The 18,790-nt window shown below is 42.4% G+C and overlaps 1 long non-coding RNA gene across 1 annotated transcript; it reads right to left on the bottom strand.

Annotated features, from left to right (window-relative positions):
- Positions 1–7,005: 7,005 nt before the first annotated feature.
- Positions 7,006–7,966, bottom strand: LOC147930493 (uncharacterized). Its single transcript, XR_015574350.1, has 3 exons — positions 7,868–7,966; positions 7,275–7,396; positions 7,006–7,139 (listed from the first exon to the last, which is right to left on the bottom strand). It is a non-coding gene; the product is annotated as an uncharacterized LOC147930493 (long non-coding RNA).
- Positions 7,967–18,790: the final 10,824 nt, after the last annotated feature.

Consider the following 18,790-nt stretch of genomic DNA (forward strand, 5'->3'; position numbering starts at 1 on the left):
ATGGATATTCTAAACTGTATTTTTGGAAGATTTTAGTTCTATGTCACGTTGTTTCCAAAAAATTTTAAACGCAATATTACAAATTTATTTTCCACAGATTTTATCGATAGACCACAACGTTAACCAAAGATAGAATACGAAATTGATAAATTGATTGGTTACAAGTTAAATAGTGTGTTATAAGATAGATTACGAAATAAAATTTAACCAGTGTTATAGCACGAGTAATTATCTAAAATCATTAACAATATAAAACTTACAAAATAGGTAATTTTTTCAAGCCTTCATATTTAGCATATGATTTTATTGTATAATGTTTTATCCAAAAAAACTTTTAAAAACAGTAACATAATAAAATGAATTTCAACCCGTGCTATAGCATGGATCTTAATCTAGTTGATTTTATTATGTCGATTATTATTTCTTAAGATTTGTCAGCTGGGTCTATTTTTAACTAGCTAGTGGGATTTTATTCATTATTCGTAAGACTAACACAAATGGTTACGTTTGTATCAATTTAACTACTTAAGAAAATGCAGTTCCTAATCGCTATATCTTTTTTAGCAAGGTTCCATAAATTGTATAGTATTTTCTCCACGCTTTCCTTAACAGGATAGTGGTTTTCGCTTTGTGTTCTTCGTTTTGCATCATTCTATTTTATCTTATTACACTTAACAGAATATTTATTTTCTTCCATAATTTGTTAACCTTCTATAAGAGTTTATAATGCTTATACTGTCATTATATTCCTTAGAAGTTTTAGGATGAACAATAAGGTGATGATACAAACCATTAATTTTTGTCCTTTCACTTTAGTTTTGTTGAATACATTTGTAATATTTTTTGACTTCGTAAAAAGGAAGATAAAATTTGTACTCTTAAGTTTCTAAGACCATCTGCATCGCAGCAACACTCATTTGTTGCTCAAAATAATATATTTTAATTTTTAAAATATTATAATATATTTAAATAATAAATTTGAAAAAAATATTTTATTACAAACAGACACATGTCTGAGAATCGATTCTCACGGTGTTGAGAGAAGAAACATTTTTCAATTTTTGTGTTTCTTTATCATTACTTTTTAATTTTTAATTGACATAATTCTTAAGAGAAATTGCCACTGTAGATGTTCTAAGCATTCATCAGCTGCATGCTTTATTTATTCTAAGAAATATATTCCAAAAATTGTCCACTTTGAAACCATATGGCTTTCCCGATATATCTAAAAGGTGACAACCCATAAGAAAAAGTATCTTTCATTTTCTTTGGACTAGTCGACTAGAAGAGTATCCCATTTGTTTTTTTTTTCAACCATATATATATACTATTTGATAATTGATGAATCTATGTTGTTGTGAGATCGTCATGGCAACTTGTAGATGGAAGCCATGTTCCAAATTCACGAGAAGTTAAAGTATTTGAAGTGTGCTAAGTAGTGTTGGACAAGTAACACCATCAAATTATGTAAAACACGAGTATAACGTCCAACATATGTATTTAGAAGGAACTTTCAAATACGCGATCCGTGACATCCGTCCAAATTAAATGTATGTTTTTGTTGATAGTTGTATGTGTTCCAGTTAACTATATGAATCTAGTTAGCTTTTAGATATAAAAAATGTGTTATCCAATGCAACAAATGAGAAGAGAGAGAGACAGATATATACTCTCTCTGTTTCACAAATAGTGTTATTTTGACACATTTCACACAAATTAAGAAAAGTTTGAATTATACATGTTTGCTCCTATTTAATAAGTAATTAATGATCTAAGTTCAATGAAAATAGCTTTGGATTTAAGGGTAAAAAAGAAAATTTAACATTAAAACACTCATTGAAAATGTAAAATCACATTTTTTGTGAAACAAAAAAATTTCTCCAGAATGACACTCTTTGTGAAACGGAGGGAGTAAAAGTTATACTCTTTTTATTAGGTTTCTATAAATTTGAAGATATTAAAACAAGGGGCATTTTAAAAAATGCACCTTTTTCCATATCTCTTTTTAAAAATACCCCTTCATGTTGACCATTTTTAAAACTACCCCTCTTTATATACAAAATGACTAAATTACCTTTTATTGAGTGACAGCAAGAATGTACAGTCATCAAAATCGAAAATATTTTTCCGCCAAAAAAAAATTTTTCCCGCCAAAATCGAAAAATTTTCCTGCCAAAAATATTGAAATTTATACCTTTTAAAAACCTTGTAAATGCTTTTAAAAAACTTTTAAAAGCGTTTACAATGTTTTTAAAAGGTTTTTAAACACATTATAAACGCTTTTAAAAACCTTGTAAATGCTTTTAAAAACCTTTTAAAACCCTTTTAAAAATCTTATAAAAACTTTTACAAGGTTTTTAAAAACATTGTAAAAGCGTTTAGAAGGTGTTTAAAAACCTTTTAAAAATCCTTTTAAAAACCATTTGAAAACCTTTTAAAAACCTTTTAAAAACCTTTTAAAACCTTTTAAAAACTTTTTAAAAATCTTGTAAAAGCGTTTACAAGTTGTTTAAAAAACCTTTTAAAACTCTTTAAAAAATATTGTAAAAGCCTTTACAAGGTGTTTATAAGGCTTTTATAAGGTAGAAACCTTATAAAAGCCTTATAAACACCTTGTAAATTTTTTTTGGTGGGAAAATTTTTTTTTCAAAATTTTTTATCAAAATTTTTTTGACAAAAAAACTTTTGGCGGGAAAATTTTTTCGAAAAATTTTTGGCGGGAAAATATGTCGGAAATTTTTTGGCGGGAAAATTTTGTTTTTCTTTTTATTGAATAAAATAATTTTCATCTAAGGGTAAAATTGGTCATTAAAAATTAAAAGAGGGCATAAATAAAAATGGCCAGAAAAGAGGGTATTTTTGAAAAGGGATATATCAAAAGGGGCATTTTTAACAAATTCTCTTAAAACAACTAATTTTCCACGAGATGTTAAAAAAAATTCAAAATGTTCTTTTAAGAAACTTTTTGAAAATGCTCGTATCCTTTTGATGTGAGAGCAAATGTACTACTAAAGCAACTAATTTACTGCATGTGTAAATTTCAATTCGAGAAAACCGTGTGCTAATAAATAATGATAAAATTGGATGACCTCCAAAGATTCTGTCATATAATCAATAATGATAAAATTGGATGACCTCCAAAGATTCTGTCATATATAGAGTCTTAGTATAGTAATCAGGCCGGTCTTTGAATTTTGGTGGCCTAAAGCATAGTTAAATAATTTGGTTTCTAAAAGCTAATATATTTTTTTCATTACAATAGTAAAATATAACTAAAAATATAGAAAAAAACTATTGAATACTTTAATGATGTAAAACAATCTAAAAATTTAACTTTTCTAACTTTTATCGCAGCAAATTCATTGATTAGTATTCATAACCGAGTTCTTCGACGATATCTCTCTCGATATACATTATTACTAATCCAAAATAGTTAATAATATTTTTATAATAATATAAAGATCAAGGAGAAGAAGTAATTGAAAAAACAAAAGCTTACAAGCAGCAATGATGGATGTTCTTGTATATAATTTCTAAATTTTAGTTTTGTTTGAAGAAATTAAATATCATAATATATAGTAGTCAAGTTAAATCAAATATTTGTAGACTTTATTGTTAAAAACAGAAATTAAACCAAAAAGTAGTAAATTAATTTTAAAATGTTTGACTATTCCAACAAAAAAGAAAAAGGAAAACAAAATCATGTAAATGAAAGTAAGCGAAAAAAAAACTGTATAAAAGCCAGCAAAGTGAAGACTCAAACCCAAGTCTTACCACATAATTGCAGGATACAAAGCCAACTGGTCTATCTAATCTCTTCAACATATGTCCCTAAAATATTGTTTATATGGTATGGCCTAAAGCAGCTGCTTTGCCTGCTTTATGGGTAGGCCGGCCCTGATAGTAATATTATTTGAAATGAATCGATACATTTAAGTGTTTTAGCTCTATATATTATGTTCCTTACAATTATCCAAAATATGAAAATAACATTAAAAGTATAATGTAATTTATAATCAGAAAACTTTTGCTGGTATATATTTAGCTCCTGATCATATTTCTCTTTGATTAATCAATGTAATTTAAAAAAAAAAAGATATAAACCAGAATACATGTGATCAGTAACTTTTCCAGTAGTCAATTATCACTAAACCGCTCCCACTAAAAAAAGTGGATGTTTTGAAATTCACTACTCACAAATGGAAAATAATAAGAATTAGAGATAACGCTAATGTTTAAAAAAATAAATTCTATACAATTCTGAAAACAGTAATTCTTAAGGCAATGTGCTGGTGAGTACAACTTAACACACGATTTAGGAAGAAATAATATTGCTTACACAGTCATTGTAAACCACATCCGATCAAGTTTCAAACAATTTACCGGAAATGATGATCATAGATTCTTTCGTATTTTTGTAAAAAACCTACCTAAAATGATCACGTTTCGGCAATATAATCCCATTTTAATCAACATCATCTCTCATCTTAATTTCATTTTGCGAGCTTTTACTTTACTTTTTTTTTTATTTATCTAGTTCATTTGCAAAAGCTATAATTGCGGATGAAATTGTGAACGCTAGAGAAAATATTTCCGATGTGTTATAGGTACTGCACAAATGTTGTTGCGCACGCTAATAATCTTGTAGACGAGATAAGCTTCAAATGCTGCGTAACTTATTCACTTAATCTTTTAGTTTGTTACATTCTTTTTTTTATATGGTTTGCTAATTAATGTTTCTGTTTAGCTAGAAGAACTAACATAACTGAAGAAATAAACTTTTTAACAGAATATTTTTTTTTTGTAAAATTTGCTACAAATTTCTTGGGTTTGAAATTTGAGCAGCAGTGTCTAGCATTAACGTAATATTTTCTTTAGGTGTTTAACTATGAGTCTAAACGATAACATATGTTGTAAAGAATTTTTGAGCAATTATTGAGAAATTTCGAAGAAAAAAAATGGTTACATCATTTCAAAACTTAAAGAATTCTTGAAGAATTGGTAGATTTTTTTTTTTTTTGTAATTTTTTTAGATATTAGTATATTTTCCTTTTTTAGTTTTAATTTTTTTCTAAAAAAATAAGGAATTTTGAGATATTACCATGCATATCCAATTTCCTCCGTTCCTCCATCAATAGGTTCATGCTTCGAAGGATCGCTTGGAGGTTGTTATGCAGATCTACATAATTTGCGCATGCATGCGTTAATTCACAAAGAAAATTAATAGGTCATCTTCGAAATTAGCTAGATAATCAAGTTTAGCTTATGATCTTGAATGAGAACAAAAAAAGTAGAAAACAAATAACTAATGAAAAGAGTGAGAAAGGACACATTCCGTCCTTGCATGGTCGATCGTAGGTTCTTATCTCCTCGAAAAAGTCGTGATCCCTTGGCAGTGTGCTTCACGACTTATCTACTCGAAAAAGTTGTGATACCCATGCTCCCTACAGTAATAACATACACGAACTGTCATCTGAGCTGCCGTCGTAGCATTTCTTTAGGGACAGCTCGCCACCTTATGGTCCATGCTATCACATCCGTAGCACTTTGCACCACTCGGCTTCTGCATAGCTTTCCATTTTTTCTTGGTTCCCTGCACAGGCTTACCGCTCTTGCCAAAACCTCCAGGATGTTGAGCCTCTCTTAGCTGGACCGCTGGAAACTGTCACAGCATGTGCCCGGATATCCTATTCGATCTCCGTTGCGGTCTCCACCACCTCCGCACTCATAGCATAGCTCCGTCCTCTGCAGTGAACCCTCAAATCATTACGAAGGATCCTCATGAACCTCTTGACCTGTGCCTTCTCGGACTCCATCGCCCGACACCCATACCTCATAAGCTGACTGAACTCCATGTCTAACTCATGCACAGTCCAAGTCCCCTGAGACAACTGCAAGAACTGCACCTCCAACCGGTCTAGTGCTTCACGAGGAAAATACTTGCGGTTGAACTCTTCCACGAAATCAACCCAAATCATCTCCCTCTGCACCCTCTTGGCAGCCACTAACCTCCACCACAAGTGAGCATCATCTATGAGTTAGTGGACCCCTATGTCCACCCAGTAATCCTGAGGACATCTGAGAGACTAAAAGTTGCATTCCAGCCTCGTCCTCTACACATCAGTTACAGTAGGGTTGGTACCACCCTCATCTCCCTCAGCATGCTGACATACAGAGAGTGTGCTCCTGCACCGGCAGCCACTGGCTGCTACAACTCTGCCGCTACAGGTGGAACCGCCTGAGCCTGTTCCGGTACAACTCCCGACAACCGCTCTAACAACTGCGCCAACAAGTCCGCTAGGTCAATACCTCCACCAGTGACTCCACCTACTGAAACTCCAACACCCAGAACTCGAATACCACTGGCTAATCCGACACCGACACCATCCACACTGACTCCATCAGCGCCTATGGTCCTATCGACACCACCACCGGCCACACTCACAGACCCCTCCTGGAATGCCTGCGACTTGCCGACTCCCTATACTGTCACCGTTTAATCCACGGTGTCACTAACCGCTAGACCTCTGCCCCTACCATAACCACATCCGCGTCCACGACCACGTCCGTGTCCCGCAACAGCACCACCTCTAACCATCTGCACAACAGAAGGCTAAGCAAACAATCTAAACCATACACAAAAACACAATTTACCGTGGAATCACATTGAAGGCTCAAAGAGGATGTTCTAGGACTTCATACCACACAAAATTGACTAACTCACATAATCAATCAAAGGATATAAATCCACAATATCAACAGCACAAAGCCTAGTGAACCCGTATCTAGAAACATAAGGGCTCTGATACCAAACTGAAACGACCTCACCCATTTTTTGTTTTTAATATATTATTAAACTAGTGATGACATACTCACTAACATCCTAACCACAATCAACATACAATGGAAATAAACAATAACATTAAACCAGAAACTCCACAGAAATAATAACCAATAACCAATGAATTCGATACCAATAACCAACAGAGTCATAAAGCAATGAGATAACATCCTAAACAACCGTTCTAGACCAGTACAATCCATTCTAGTAATCTAACAACAATATAGAACAAACAACCAAGCCTCTAGAACATCTTCCTCTTCATTGCCTTGATTCCATGATCTCACTTTGCCTTTACCTGCACCACCAACACAAATTGAGATGCATGAGTATTGTCATAAACACTAAGTAAGGTAATTCTCCCATCTACTGGGCTATACACACACAAAACTGAGAATCCGATGTTAAACAATCAACAAACAACACAACAAACCATGATAAACAAGTATCAGCCGCCTGCTGAAATGGTTGGTGTCGACCGACACAGCCTCCCAGTGTCTACCGACACTCCTCCTCGACTCGAAAACCCTAGCACCGACACACATGCTCAAAACCCTAGCACCGACACATGAAAGACAACAAAACTATATAAACAACTGTATAATATGGGTTTCACACAATGAATTTGTTTGAAAAGGGAAGCAAATTCAATAAAGAAATCTCTCAAGAAACTCGATCAAAGTTAAGAATTAAAAGGGAATCAAAATCTCTTCGAAAACAAGATAGGGTTTTGCTCAAGAACAAGGAGGAATTAGGGCTATTGTATTAATTGTTGGATGATTTATGAAACAACCGACCTTTATTTTTTTAAATAATAAATAATAAATATAATATATTAAAATAAACTACAGCTAGTGGTCCCATACCCACTAGCCACCTAACCACAACACATTCAACAACGGAATAACATAATCAATATCCAATAATAAACCAATAATAAACCAATGTTATAGCAAGGCAATATCTCAATACCAAACAACAAGAAACATGAAACCAGCAACCTAGCAATGTTTCTAATGACTCAACTCTAGCACCCTAGCAAATGCCAGACAACATCCAATCGAGTCCCTAGAACATCCTCCTCTTCATTGCCTTTGATTCCACGATCACACTTTGCCTTTACCTGCACCACAAACACAAATTGAGATGCATGAGTATTTGATAAACACTCAGTGAGGTAATCCTCCCATCTACTGGGCTATACACACAAGCAATAAGATCTCTACATGCCACAAACAACAATCAATAAAACAAACCAGGCAATATACATAGCATGCAACGTCCATCGTAACTGAACAAGGGGTGTCGACCGACACCAGATGGTGTCGATCGACACTGACTATCTGGTGTCGACCGACACCAAACTGGTGTCGACTGACACCCTGCCCGACACTCCCGAAAACCCTAGTTTGCGTCGACCGACACCTCCACATGGCATCGTTCGACACTCGCTAAAGTCCCGAGCCGTCCTCGCGTTGGTGTCGACCGACACCCCAACTGGTGTCGACCGACACCGATGCTGAGCAGCGATTTCCCCTCGATCAGAAACTCCGAATCTCGCCTCCAAGCTTCTCCAATCCGCTCCTTGCACTCCCAGAAGCCAAACCCAGCCCAGACAGCAACGAAATATCATAGAGAACTCAAAGAAACAACCACATAAGCACCAAATCACATAGAATCTAGAGATCTTAGCTTAGATAAGCCATGGTCATGCACTCATCTCTTTGCAGGAAGTTTCTGACCAATAAGGACGAATTCCCTCACTCCTAGCAAGCTTTTAACACCTTCCCAGCCTTAGATCTCCCAAGAACAGCAAGAAAATCTCACAAAAACTCCCAGGAACTCAAGAACAAAGCTTTCCTCCTCTTTCTCTCTGTTTTTGACAAAAGCGGCCAAAAGAGGAGAAAAACTCGAGCTCCCTCCTTAAAAAAAACCCGAGCTAGGGTTTTCCCTAAACCAACCCTGCAAACCGGACAATTAAAATTGAACCGACCAAACCGGCCACAACTGGTGTCGATCGATGCCTCACTAGAAGGTGTCGATCGACACCCTTACCAAAATACCAAAAATTGGTTTGCGGGTGTTACAATTCTCCCCCACCAAACTAGATTCGTCCTCGAATCTCGAACAACCATCAGTCAAGGACTCCCGTGCAACCGTCTCCACGGCCTGCACTCCTCCGACCGATCTACAGAAGGTCACCTCTAGGCGATAGACTCACGCTCCAGGCGTCATTTGCTCTTGACTTTTTGGACTTTCCTTTACTCATAGGCCTAAACCTTGAGTTTTTATTGGCTCCTCATCAGACCTAAGTCTGCATGCCAAATGATATAAGGAAAAATCTAAACTCGTCTCTCGGGTTGCCACCCTACAGCGCGCCTCCGGATCGTCATCCGGAGTCGATATACCAACCATACTCCCGAGCCACAAAGTCTCTGAAAAATGGCAGTACTAGGAGAACCTAAGTCCCCCAAGAGTCGCGAGCAAACAATTCTGAACACGTCTGAGTCCTATCCCTATCCAGGTTTCCTTCCCGTGGCTCGCGTAAAACATCTCAATGTCTTACCAACCACATATTCCCACACCGGGATACCCCATGACCGCACAAGGATCATATATACGCCACAAGGGCCGCCACAAAGGCCAACAAAAATGTCCTCACGAGGACCGCCACCAAGGCCAAACAAAATGTCCTAAAAAGGACCGCCACCAAGGCCACTCGTCCTCAAAGGACCGTCAGAAAGACCGTCTGTCCCGAAGGACCGTCACAAAGACCATCTGTCCCGAAGGACCGTCACAAAGACCATCTGTCCCGAAGGACCGTCACAAAGACCATCTGTCCCGAAGGACCGTCACAAAGACACTCTGGCTAAACAGCCCGCCACAAAGGCCAACAAATGGCTAAAAGCCTGCCACAAAGGCCACACAATTGGCTAAAAGCCCGCCACAAAGGCCACACAATTTGGCTAAAAGCCCGCCACAAAGGCCACACAATGTCTAACAAGACCGCCACACACAGGCACTCTGACTCGAAAGTCCGCCACAAAGGCACAAAATCCCCTCCAAGGCTTCCCACCGCTAAAATGGACAAATTCTGACTCCCGCAAAACTTTCCATATTTAGCACTTTCCATTTTTGGAAACTTTCCACTTTTGGAAACTTCTCTTCACAACCCCGCCTCACGGAAACTTTGTACCCCAAACACTACCTCATCTTGTTACTGAGTAGCACAACCAACCACCCCAAGCGACCGAGTAACAAGAGAGATGGGCTGGAATACTCCATTCCCGCTCCAGCCACGGATTACAGATGGGACCAGGCTAAACAAGCTCAAGTCGCGGCTTGCTTCTCATACCACTTCTTGAACCTTGCCTTCATCTTTGCCTCAGGCTCCCAAGTCTGTTCCTCAACACCATCACAGTCCCACAGGACTCTCATCAAAGGAATCTTCTTCTTCCGAAGTTCCTTGATCCTCCTCTCGAGAACCCTCACTGGTCTCGCCTCCAAAGTCATGTTAGGCTGAAGATCCTCAGGAATCTTAGCCAACACCTCCTCTCCTTCACGGAGACACTTCCGCAACATAGACACATGGAAAACCTTATGGAATGCACGCATCACCTCAGGTAACTCCAATCTATATGCCACTGGTCCAACCCGCTCAATCACCCTGAATGGACCCATATACCTCGGACTCAACTTAGTCTCTGACAATAACCTGTTCGGACCCCGCAACATGGCCATCTTGAGGTACACTCTGTCTCCCACCTGAAACTCAAGATCTCTCCTCCTCCTATCTGCATAACTCCTCTGCCTATCCTGAGCCTCCTTCATGTTCAGCTTGAGAACCCGAATCTTCTCTGAGGTCTCCTGAACAAAACTAGCACCAAACATGCTCCTCTCCCCCACCTGAGTCCAGCATAATGGTTTACGACATGGCCTCCCATATAAAGCCTCATAAGGAGCCATCTTAATACTCGCCTGATAGCTGTTGTTGTAAGCAAACTCTACCAGGTTCAGGTGATCTGCCCAATGGCAACCCCAATCCAAACACATCCTCAGCAAATCCTCCAGCGTCTGGATCGTCCTCTCTGACTGTCCATCAGTCTGGGGATGATAAGCTGTACTCATATGCACCTTAGTGCCCATCTCTGCCTGAAACGCCTTCCAGAACACCGAAGTGAACTTGGAATCCCTATCAGAGACAATGCTCGCTGGCACCCCATGCAACCTGACTATCTCCCTCACATACTTCTTAGCCAAGACCGCTGCTCCATCCGTCTTCTTAATGGCCAGAAAATGTGCTGACTTGGTCAACCGGTCCACAATGACCCAAATAGCATCAAAGGTCCGTGACACTGGCAATCCCACCACAAAATCCATAGTGATCATATCCCACTTCCACTCAGGAATGGGTAAACTCTTCAGTAACCCGCCAGGAAACTGATGCTCAGCCTTCACTAGCTGACACACATCACACCTCGAAACCCAACTAGCAACATCCTTCTTCATCCCGACCCAATGATAGTACCTCTTAAGATCACGGTACATCTTAGTCGCTCCTGGATGAATAGACAACTTGCTTGCATGAGCTTCTCTCAGAATCTCCTGTCTCAACTCCTCATCCTTGGGCACACACACCCGACCGTGCACCAAGATAGTACCATTATCTGAGACCTGATACTCTGAACCCACATCCTTAGAGGCATTCACTAGCCCCAAATCCTTCTCCTGTGCCACCCGCACCCTACTCAGAAGATCTGCTCTATCTACTGCTTCCAAACCCAACGGTTCCTGTGAAACAGCACACAAGCTCAAAGCACTGATCTCCCCTACCAGTGACTCCATCTCCTGCTCCTGAGCCAAAGCTACCCTCTTCCAACTCAGAGCATCTGCAACCGTGTTAGCCTTTCCAGGATGATAAGCTATCTCCAAATCATAATCTACCACAAGCTCCATCCACCGCCTCTGTCTCAAATTCAGCTCAGGCTGAGTGAATATATACTTCAGGCTCTTATGATCAGTACACACCTGTACCTTTGCACCATAAAACTAAGACCTCCAAATCTTCAGGGCAAAAACTACAGCACCCATCTCCAAGTCATGGGTAGGATAGTTGCCTTCATGCACCCGCAACTGCCGCGATGCATAGGCAATCACCTTCCCATGCTGCATCAGAACACACCCCAAACCAACTCTAGATGCATCTGTATAAACCACATAGGGTTCTCCCTGCTCAGGCAAAGCCAACACTGGCGCAGTAGTCAACATCTCCTTCAGGCTTGCAAAGCCTTCCTCACACTCTTCTGACCAGACAAAAGGAACATCCTTCCCTGTCAACTTAGTCATAGGACGTGCTCTGCATGCAAACCCCTGCACAAATCTCCTGTAGTACCCTGCCAATCTAAGGAAACTCCTGATCTCTGTGGCATTCTGCGGTCTAGGCCAATCCCTGATAGCCTGAATCTTCTCTGGATCTACAGAAACCCCCTTTGCAGAAACAATGTGACCTAGAAAGCCCATCTCACGCTGCCAAAAACTACACTTGCTCAACTTGGCAAACAACTTCTGCTCCCGCAGCTTCTCCATAACTGCCCTCAAATGCACTGCATGCTCCTCAGGACTCTTAGAATAGACCAGGATATCGTCGATGAAAATGATGATAGATACATCCAGAAACTCCTGAAACACACTGTTCATCAATCTCATAAACGCTGCTGGCGCGTTAGTCAATCCGAAGGGCATCACCACAAACTCATAGTGCCCATATCTCGTCCTGAAAGCAGTCTTCCTCACATCTGCCTCATCTATCGGTATCTGATGATATCCCGACGCCAGATCTACCTTGGAGAACCAAGTAGCACCCCTCAACTGATCCAACAACTCATCGATCCTAGGAAGAGGATACTTGTTCTTCACAGTGACCCGGTTAAAACCCGATAATCAATACACAACCTGAAACTCCCATCCTTCTTCTTCACAAACAACACCGGCGCTCCCCACGGTGATACACTAGGACGGATGAATCCCTTACTCAACAAATCTTCTAGCTGCTTCTTCAGCTCTGCCAACTCTGCTGGAGCCATTCTGTAAGGAGCCTTGGATAACGGTGTCGTCCCCGGTTCCAGTTCAATGGTAAAGGGATCCGACCGTGATGGTGGTAATCCCTGCAAAGACTGAAACACATCCTCAAACTCTTCCACTACTGGAATACCGCTAACCGTGGACTTCCCCACTGACTCTGGCATAGATATAGTAACCAGATAAGCCTCACGGCCCTTCTCGATCATCTTCCCAGCCTGAATGGCTGAGATCACGAGACTCCCCGAAGTCGGTCTAATACCCTGAAAAACCAACTTCCCTCCTGAACGCTCAAACTCCACTCTACCCCGATGGCAATCCAAATGCACCCTATGCCGATGCAACCAATCCATCCCGAGAATAACATCATACAGCTCCACTGGACTGATAAGCAAATCTGCTGGCCACGACTCTCCTGCGATCTGAATATCAATTCCTCTAGCTCGTCCAATCACTCTCAGGAACTCGCCTCCCGCAACTCTGACAACTCCTGCACGCTCTCCAGGATCCCCGCTGATCCCCGCACACTCTGCACACTCTGGAGTAATGAAGCTATGCGAGGCTCCAGAATCAAACATAACCTGGGACTTAAACCCGCCCACCAACAAGGTCCCTACACAAACCTCATGTGTTGAGAACCTAACACTTTATCACAGGAAACATATACAATCTGAACCTACTAAAAATTTCACAAAGTATAAGTACCAGAAAATATACCTGTGATCGCCCCGGCACTGGTTCCACCAGTCTCAGCTGTCGTGTAAACCCGAGGCCCCTGCTCAATCCGTGCCACCTGCTGACCACCAGGCTGCACCTGCTGCAACGCTGCCACGGCTGCCGGCTGCAACTTGGGACAAAAAGGCCTGATGTGCCCTGTCTCCCTACAGTGATAACATACCCGAGGTCCTGCCGACGGAACACTCCTCTTGGGACAACTAGCAACCCTGTGATCTCTGCTCCCACAACCGAAGCAACCTGCACCACTCGGCTTCTGCGTAGCCTCCCATTTCCTCTTGGTTCCCTGAGCATGCCTACCGTCCCTGCTAGAACCACCCTGCTGCTGAGCCTTACTAGGCTGAACTGCTGGAGTAACCGACACTGACTGTGCCCGGATATCCTCCTCAATCTCTGCTGCAGTCTCAACCAGCTCTGCACGCGTAGCATAGTACCTCCCTCTACAATGAACTCTCAAATCATCCCGTAGAGCTCTCATGAACCTCCTGACCTGAGCCTCCTCAGACTCCATGGCCCGACCCCCATAACATAGAACTCGACTGAACTCCAAGTCCAGCTCCCGCACTGACCGCGTCCCCTGAGATATCTGAAGGAACTGCACCTCCAACCGGTCCAATGCCTCCCTAGGAAAATACTTGCGGTTGAACTCCAAGACTAAGTCAGCTCAAGTCATCTCCCTCTGCACCCTCCTAGCAACCACGGATCTCCACCACAACTCAACATCACCACCCAAAAAGTAGACCCCTATGTCCACCCAAAACTCCACAGGACATCTCAGAGTATGGAAGTTACGTTCCACACTCGTCCTCCAAGCATCCGCAGCTGTAGGATCTGTACCACCCAAAAACCTCTCAGTGAACAGACCCTTCATCTCCTTGAGCATAGCCAAATAACGTCCATGCTCTCCCACATCCGCAACCACTAGCTGCCGCTCCTCCGCCACCACTGGTGGCACTACCTGAGTCCGAGCCGGTACCACAGGTGGTAACCGCTCTAACAACTGTGCTAGCAAAGCCGCAATGTCAACACCAGGGACTCCACCCGCTGGGACCCCCACATCCGGGACCCTAGCATCACCAGCCACTGGAGCATCAATACCGCCCCCTCCTGCCACACTCACGGAATCCCCCGGAACATCCTGCGACTCGCCAACACCCTCAGCTGTCACACTCTGGTCCTCGGTCTCACTAACCACTAGGGCTCTACCCCTACCACGACCACGTCCGCGACCACGTCCGCGTCCACGACCTCGACCAGTCACAGCATCCTCTCTAACCATCTGCACTACCATGAACAGAAGGCTAAGCAAACAATTTCTATTATAACACAGAAACATAAACTCACCGTGGAATCACACACTCGGCTCGAAGAGGATGTTCTAGGACTTCATGCCACACACAATTGACTAACTCACATAATCAATCAAGACATGCAATCCCAAACATCTACAACAGAAACCTAGTGAACCCAAACCTAGAACCGTAAGGGCTCTGATACCAAAATGAAACAACCGACCTTTTTTTTTAAATAATAAATAATAAATATAATATATTAAAATAAACTACAGCTAGTGGTCCCATACCCACTAGCCACCTAACCACAACACATTCAACAGCGGAATAACATAATCAATATCCAATAATAAACCAATAATAAACCAATGTTATAGCAAGGCAATATCTCAATACCAAACAACAAGAAACATGAAACCAGCAACCTAGCAATGTTTCTAATGACTCAACTCTAGCACCCTAGCAAATGCCACACAACATCCAATCGAGTCCCTAGAACATCCTCCTCTTCATTGCCTTTGATTCCACGATCACACTTTGCCTTTACCTGCACCACAAACACAAATTGAGATGCATGAGTATTTGATAAACACTCAGTGAGGCAATCCTCCCATCTACTGGGCTATACACACAAGCAATAAGATCTCTACATGCCACAAACAACAATCAATAAAACAAACCAGGCAATATACATAGCATGCAACGTCCATCGTAACTGAACAAGGGGTGTTGACCGACACCAGATGGTGTCGATCGACACTGACTATCTGGTGTCGACCGACACCAAACTGGTGTCGACCGACACCCTGCCCGACACTCCCGAAAACCCTAGTTTGCGTCGACCGACACCTCCACATGGCATCGTTCGACACTCGCTAAAGTCCCGAGCCGTCCTCGCGTTGGTGTCGACCGACACCCCAACTGGTGTCGACCGACACCGATGCCGAGCAGCGATTTCCCCTCGATCAGAAACTCCGAATCTCGCCTCCAAGCTTCTCCAATCCGCTCCTTGCACTCCCAGAAGCCAAACCCAGCCCAGACAGCAACGAAATATCATAGAGAACTCAAAGAAACAACCACATAAGCACCAAATCACATAGAATCTAGAGATCTTAGCTTAGATAAGCCATGGTCATGCACTCACCTCTTTACAGGAAGTTTCTGACCAATAAGGACGAATTCCCTCACTCCTAGCAAGCTTTTAACACCTTCCCAGCCTTAGATCTCCCAAGAACAGCAAGAAAATCTCACAAAAACTCCCAGGAACTCAAGAACAAAGCTTTCCTCCTCTTTCTCTCTGTTTTTGACAAAAGCGGCCAAAAGAGGAGAAAAACTCGAGCTCCCTCCTTAAAAAAAACCCGAGCTAGGGTTTTCCCTAAACCAACCCCGCAAACCGAACAATTAAAATTGAACCGACCAAACCGGCCACAACTGGTGTCGATCGATGCCTCACTAGAAGGTGTCGATCGACACCCTTACCAAAATACCAAAAATTGGTTTGCGGGTGTTACAATTCTCCCCCACCAAACTAGATTCGTCCTCGAATCTCGAACAACCATCAGTCAAGGACTCCCGTGCAACCGTCTCCACGGCCTGCACTCCTCCGACCGATCTACAGAAGGTCACTTCTAGGCGATAGACTCACGCTCCAGGCGTCATTTGCTCTTGACTTTTTGGACTTTCCTTTACTCATAGGCCTAAACCTTGAGTTTTTATTGGCTCCTCATCAGACCTAAGTCTGCATGCCAAATGATATAAGGAAAAATCTAAACTCGTCTCTCGGGTTGCCACCCTACAGTGCGCCCCCGGATCGTCATCCAAAGTCGATATACCAACCATACTCCCGAGCCACAAAGTCTCTGAATATGGCAGTACTAGGAGAACCTAAGTCCCCCAAGAGTCGCGAGCAAACGATTCTGAACACGTCTGAGTCCTATCCCTATCCAGGTTTCCTTCCCGTGGCTCGCGTAAAACATCTCAATGTCCTACCAACCACATATCCCCTCACCGGGATACCCCATGACCACACAAGGATCATATTCACGCCACAAAGGCCATCTGTCCCGAAGGACCGTCTGTCCCGAAGGACCATCAGTCCCGAAGGACCGTCTGTCCCGAAAGACCATCAGTCCCGAAAGACCGTCTGTCCCGAAGGACCATCAGTCCCAAAAGACCGTCCGTCCCGAAGGACCATCAGTCCCGAAGGACCGTCTGTCCCGAAGGACCATCAGTCCCGAAAGACCGTCTGTCCCGAAGGACCATCAGTCCCGAAAGACCGTCTGTCCCAAAGGACCGTCTTAACAGGCACTCTGGCTAAACAGCCTGCCACAAAGGCCACAAAATAACAAAAGAATACTGCCACAAAGGCCACACCATAACAAAAGAAATACCGCCACACACTGGCACACTGACTCAAAAGTCCGCCACTAAGGCTACACAAGCCCCTCCAAGGCTCTCCACCGCTAAAATGGACAAATTTCAACTCCCGGAAAACTTTCCATATTTAGCACTTTCCATTTTTGGAAACTTTCCACTTTTGGAAACTTCTATTTCAGGAAACTTTCTTTCAAAACCCCGCCTCACGGAAACTTTGTACCCCGAACACCACCTCATCTTGTTACTGAGTCGCACAACTAACCACCCCAAGCGACCGAGTAACAAGAGAGATGGACTGGAATACTCCATTCCCGCTCCAGCCACGGATTACAGATGAGACCAGGCTAAACAAGCTCAAGTCGCGGCTTGCTTCTCATACCACTTCTTGAACCTTGCCTTCATCCTTGCCTCAGGCTCCCAAGTCTGCTCCTCAACACCATCACAGTCCCACAGGACTCTCATCAAAGGAATCTTCTTCTTCCGAAGTTCCTTGATCCTCCTCTCAAGAACCCTCACTGGTCTCGCCTCCAAAGTCATGTTAGGCTGAAGATCCTCAGGAATCTTAGCCAACACCTCTTCTCCCTCACGGAGACACTTCCGCAATATAGACACATGGAAAACCTTATGGAATGCACGCATCACCTCAGGTAACTCCAATCTATAAGCCACTGGTCCAACCCGCTCAATCACTCTGAATGGACCCATATACCTTGGACTCAACTTAGTCTCTGACAATGACCTGTTCGGACCCCGCAACATGGCCATCTTGAGGTACACTCTGTCTCCTACCTGAAACTCAAGATCTCTCCTCCTCCTATCTGCATAACTCCTCTGCCTATCCTGATCCTCCTTCATGTTCAGCTTGAGAACCCGAATCTTCTCTGAGGTCTCCTGAACAAATCAAGCACCAAACATGCTCCTCTCCCCCACTTGAGTCCAGCATAAAGGTGTACAACATGGCCTCCCATACAAAGCCTCATAAGGAGCCATCTTAATGCTCGCCTGATAGCTGTTGTTGTAAGCAAACTCTACCAGGTTCAGGTGATCTGCCCAATGGCCACCCCAATCCAACACACACATCCTCAGCAAATCCTCCAGCGTCTGGATCGTCCTCTCTGACTGTCCATCAGTCTGAGGATGATAAGCTGTACTCATATGCACCTTAGAGGTGCCCATCTCTGTCTGAAATGCCTTCCAGAACACCGAAGTGAACTTAGAATCTCTATCAGACACAATGCTCGCTGGTACCCCAAGCAATCTGACTATCTCTCTCACATACTTATTAGCCAAGACCGCTGCTCCATCAGTCTTCTTAATGGCCAGAAAATGTGCAGACTTAGTCAACCGGTCCACAATGACCCAAATAGCATCAAAGGTCCGTGACACTGGCAATCCTACCACGAAATCCATGGTGATCATATCCCACTTCCACTCAGGAATGGGTAAACTCTTCAGTAACCCGCCAGGA

Source organism: Camelina sativa, chromosome 12 (assembly GCF_030686135.1).
Source record: "Camelina sativa cultivar CO46 ecotype springtype chromosome 12, ASM3068613v1".
Taxonomy (NCBI): Eukaryota; Viridiplantae; Streptophyta; class Magnoliopsida; order Brassicales; family Brassicaceae; genus Camelina; species Camelina sativa.